Source organism: Musa acuminata, chromosome BXJ1-11, assembly GCF_036884655.1.
Source record: "Musa acuminata AAA Group cultivar baxijiao chromosome BXJ1-11, Cavendish_Baxijiao_AAA, whole genome shotgun sequence".
Lineage (NCBI taxonomy): Eukaryota > Viridiplantae > Streptophyta > Magnoliopsida > Zingiberales > Musaceae > Musa > Musa acuminata.
In genome coordinates this window covers 22,411,592-22,417,591 of record NC_088337.1, presented here as the reverse complement: position 1 = coordinate 22,417,591, position 6,000 = coordinate 22,411,592, and positions in this window count along the sequence as shown.

Genomic DNA, 6,000 nt, shown 5'->3' with positions numbered 1-6,000 from the left:
TCATTATTTTGATTGATCAAAATTAAAATGATCTAATTAAAGTAAAATTATTTGACTAAGGGACATAATTATTATTATGAAAATTAATTGTGTGGATACAATCAATCATATTTCTAACTTAATGACAAGATAAGTTAGGAATATGAAACTCTTGAGGCGTAATTATAGATTCATCAATTATGAATATAATCATAATTGTATATTCATCGATTATGATTATAAATAAGGTTATGGTCGCCGGTTGCAGTATCCAAAAAAGTTTCTCTTCACCCGTCAAGGAGAAATATAAATTCTTAAGGATACTCTGCAATTGGAAGATCAAATCACCGATTAATTTAGAAAATATTCTAATTGATTCATCAAGTACGCTTTTGTGTTAATATGTTTATTAATTGTTGAGGATTTCATAAGTTTTATGGAAACATTTTGAAATCTTATTTTGGATCTATAAATTATGTTTTTGAACCAAAATTTAATTTTGATTCTATAAAATAATTATTTTATCCGTATTTGATATATTAAAAGAACCAACAATTGATATCAAGCTTATTTTTATGATGTTTTCATCGGTATTTTGGAGTGATTTGGTTCTATCATCGTTGAGAAAGATGATAGTTTTATGTAATCATGCTATATTGAATTGATTTGGTTCTATCATCGTTGGGAAAGATGATAGCTTTATGTAATCATATTATTTTGAATTGATTTGGTTCTATCATCATGGGGAAAGATGATGATTTTATATAATCATGCTATAGCATGCTTCACATTTATGTAATCATATTATTTTGAATTGATTTGGTTCTATCATCATTGGGAAAGATGATGATTTTATATAATCATGCTATAGCATGCTTCACATTTAGTTTAATACATTTTTTGATATTATATCACTTTAATTTTTAGATGTTCTTTTCCTCTTCGTGTGTTTTCCTATGCAAATTCATTTTTTGCACTATAAGACATAAACTTCTCAAATTTCCTCTGGAATTTATATAATTAATTAAATTTATATGAATTTAATTAATTAGATATTATTGTAATATTATGTTGGTTTAATTATATTGTTGTAATATGTAAATTTAATTAATAACAATATTATTATAATATTATATTGGTTTAAACATAATATTGGTTTTGTAAAGTTATTTGTTGACATAAATTGAATGGTTTACATGCACTAAATATTTTAGTCAATAAATTAAGATCAAATCAATTTGACTAATATGGTTTAAATTCAATTAGTGATAGTTTAATATTAGATTGAGTAATTTAATGTATGAAGTCGTCAAAGTGACATCTCATATATAACATTTTTAAAGAAAATATTAAATGTATTATGTATTTACATCCAAATTACCTGACCCAAAGGAAGGTTAATGACTAACAGAATTTTATACATACCTGTAATGATAAACACATGATAATTATAAAATTATACATGTAAATGATAAATCAATCCAAAGAAGGGTTTATCATTTGACATGTCTTATTATCGGGGTTTGATTATTACAACAAGACTACAGTAACAATTAATATTGAAGTCCAAAGACAAGATATTAATGTTGCACTTGCTATATTGAGATGTGTTATATCATTATTTGAATTTACTTAAGTTTATGGTAATAGATATGAGCATAATTTTTGGTTATCTATTGTTCTCTTGTTTAGGTTCTCTTGTAACAATATCTACTAACCTCTGTACCGGTTCTAAACGGAACCAACTTTAAGGATTAGAAAGAAAACATTCTGATCGTTTTGGGCGGCATGGATCTGGACCTTGCACTAAGAGAAGACTAACCCACTTCTCTTACAAAAAATAGTACTCATGATAATAGGAGACTATATGAGAAGTGGGACAGGTCTAATCGCATGAGTCTCATGATCATTAAGCACGGCATTCCAGAAGCCTTTAGGGGTGCGGTGTCCGAAGAGATTACTAAGGCCAAAGATTTTCTTACCAGAAAAGCATTTTCTTAAAAATGATAAGGCAGAAACAAGCACTCTACTTTAAAGCTTGTTTACCATGAGATATAACGGCAAAGGAAATATAAGGGAATACATCATGGAAATGTCTAATCTTAAAACTTAAAGCATTAAAACTTAGCCTATCAGAGGACTTACTTGTCTATTTGGTTTTGATATCTCTCCCTACACAATTCAATCAGTTTAAGGGCAGTTATAACTATCAAAAGAACAAATAGTCTTTTAATGAGCTCATTTCATATTGTGTACAAGAGGAAGAAATGCTAAAGCAAGAAAAGACTGAAAGTGCCAACTTGGCCAACACTTCTAAGGACAAGGGCAAGAAAAGAAAATATAAATCTGGAAAGAATGAGGCTGACAATGGTCCAATGTAGAAGAAACAAAATAAGAATGATACATGTTTTTTCTGTAAAACATCTAGGCATTTGAAGAAGGACTATGCCAAATATCATGCTTTGCGTGCTAAAAAAGGTACGTTCCTTACTTTGGTTTGTTCTGAAGTCAATTTAGCTTAAGTACCTAGAAACACTTAGTGGTTAGACTCCGATGCAACTACTAATATCAGTGTTTCAAAGCAAGGTTGCCTGAGCTACCGAAGGCCTAATAATGCTAAGAGATACATTTATATGGAGGACGAAAAATTGGTAGATGTGGAAGATATAGGCATATTTAGATTGTTATTATATACTGGATATTATTTGGATTTGAAAAATACTTTTGTTATACCGTCATTTAGACGAAACTTAATTTTTGTTTCTTATTTGGACAAATCTGGTTATTCTTGTTCATTTGGAAATAGTCAATTTGCTTTGTCTTTAAATTCAAATGTGATTAGAACTAGTTCACTTATAGCTTATGACAATTTATATTTGCTTGACACTATAGAAATAGAGTTGAAAGACTTATGTTAGAAGGGATTCTTGATCCCATTGATTTATCAAGTTTAGATGTTTGTGTTGAATGCATTAAAAGAAAACAAATCAAACCTAAGAGATCAGGTGCATAAAGAACTACGAACGTCTTAGAATTGATACATACAGATATTTATGGGTTATTTCCTACACCTTAATGGAATGGTCAACAATACTTCATATCATTTATAGACGATTACTCTAGATATGGATACCTATATCTAATACATAAAAAATCTCAGTCTTTGGATGTGTTCAAAGCATTTAAAACTGAAGTTGAAAATCAACTCGGCAAAAGGATAAAAAGCATTAGATCTGACCGTGGAGGGGAATATTACGGTAGAAATGACAGCTCAGGTGTACAACGTCTAGGACCATTTGCTTTATACCTAGAGGAGTATGGAATTATCCCTTAGTATACAATGTCAGGGTCACCTAGCATGAATGGTATAGCTGAAAGACGAAACCGCACACTTAAGGATATGGTAAGAAGTATAATTTCTTAATCTACTTTGCCAGAGTCGCTTTGGGGAGAAGTAATAAAAACTACAGCTTACATTCTTAATAGATTACCAACTAAAACAACTATAAAAATACCTTATGAACTTTAGACTAGGAGAAAGCCTAGTCTAAGACACATTCGTGTATGAGGTTGTCCAGCTGAGGTAAGGCCATACAGGCCAAATGAAAAGAAATTGGAACCCCGAACAGTGAGTAGTTGCTTTATTAGTTATTCTAAGCGATCTAAGGGGTATAAATTTTATGATCCCAAATCAAGAAATATTTTTGAGACGGGTATTATTACATTCTTTGAGGATATTGAGTTTAGGGAGAGAAATAAGATTAAAGACTTTATCTTTGAGGAAGAATTGGTTTAATCTAATCTGATTCATATAATTTCCACTAATGTGGCAAAATCTGTACGGTACAAAAGGATATAGTCATTTCAACTCCCATACAGTATGGGAAAATTATTTATGAAGAACAAACTCAACATCCTCAAGAATCTGTGCCACAAGAGCCTACACCTTTGCGACGATCCACTAGGGAAAGGAGGAGTGCAATTTCGGATGATTACATGATATTTCTCTATGAACATGAAGAAATTAGTGGTATAATGGAAGATGATCCAATCAACTTCCGTCAAGCCATGGAGGATTCCAATTCGGATAAGTAGATTAAAGCAATGAATCAAGAGTATAAGTCCATGCAAGACAATAAAGTTTGAGAATTTATCTCATTACCAGAATGTGTGAAACCCATTGGTTGTAAATGAATTTTTAAAACCAAAAGGGATTCGAAAGGTAATGTGGAGAGGTATAAGACACGTCTTGTGGTAAAGTGCTATACTCAAAAGGAAGGGATTGATTTTAAAGAGACATTCTCTCCGGTTTCAACAAAGGGCTCATTTAGGATAATTATGGCTTTAGCCACACATTTTGACTTGGAGCTTCATCAGATGGATGTTAAAACAACATTTTTCAAAGGAAACATTGATGAAATAATTTATATGGTACAACTAGAATAATTTGTGTCAAGAGACCCAAAGAAAATAGTTTATAAATTGATAAAATCCATCTATGGGCTAAAACAGGCATCCGTCAATGGTATTACAAAATTCATCAATAATTATCTCATTTGGTTTTGAGGTAAACGTCGTTGATGATTGCGTGTATCACAAATTCAGTGAGAGCAAATTCATTTTTTTGATATTATATGTGGATGATATTCTACTTGCCACAAATGATATATGCATATTGTACGAAACCAAAAGATTTCTATCTAGAAATTTTGAAATAAAAGATCTTGATGATGCCTTTTTTGTATTAGGAATCCAGATACACCGAGATAGATCTCGGGGTATTATAGGATTATCACAAAGGAGCTATATCGATAAAGTACTCAAAAGGTTTAGCATTCATGATTGCAAATCAGGAGACACCTCAGTCGCAAAGGGAGACAAGTTCAATCTCAATCAGTGCCCTAAAGGAAATATGAAAACTCAAGAAATGTTGAAGATTCCCTATGCATCAACTGTAGGGAGTCTAATGTATGCACATATTTGTACGCGTCCGGATATAGCATACATTGTTGGAGTGTTAGGCAAATACTTATGCAATCCTGGAATGGATTATTGGAAGACATCTAAAAGAGTCATGAGATATTTAAAGAGGACAAAAGATTATATGCTCACATATAGGAGATCAGACAATTTAGAGATCATTGGGTATTCTCTCTGATTTTGCTGGATGCCAAGATAGTAGGAAATCCATTTCGGGCTACATTTATATGTTGGCTGGTGGGGCAATTTCTTGGCATAGTGCCAAGCAATCTCTTATTACTTCTTCCACCATGACTGCGAAATTTGTAGCATGTTTTGAGGCATCCAATCATGGAATTTAGCTAAGGAATTTTGTCATAGGGTTGCAAATACTACAAGAGATTGAAATACCACTAAAGATATACTGTAATAATAAATTAGTTGTTTTATACTCTAATAACAATAGGAGCTCGACTAAGTCAAAGCACATTAACATCAAGTTCCTAGTTGTGAAAGAAAGGGTACAAAATAAACAAATTTCAATAGAACACTTAGGAACAAACTTTTATGTTGGCAGATCCTCTCACAAAAGGTGTACCACCCAAGGTCTTTCATGAGCATACTGCTCATATGAGTATATCAGAATTTAAGGAAACTTCAATTTAGTGGAAGTCTGTCATATGTTTGTTGTATATTCTATGCTAGATCCTGTATTTGTATAGACATTTTCTAATCAGAAATAAAGCTTCAGTTTATTATACTTTGTACATTATGACTATTAAAGTTTTTAATGATTTCATAAAAATAAAGTTGGACCAGTTGAAAATTGACATGTACAAATCACATTCATATAATTTTCATGCTACACATTTTATAATTGATTTATGTGATTTGGTTATGTTAATATTAGTGATCATTGATGGGTTTAACTATGATTGATATAGCGAAGACCGCTTTGGTCATATATTAATATGGCCAATGGATGAGATTGTTTTGTATGTCCTATTAAATAATGGCAACAGTTTGAGCTCATAAAGGATAGCATATTTATAAGGATACATA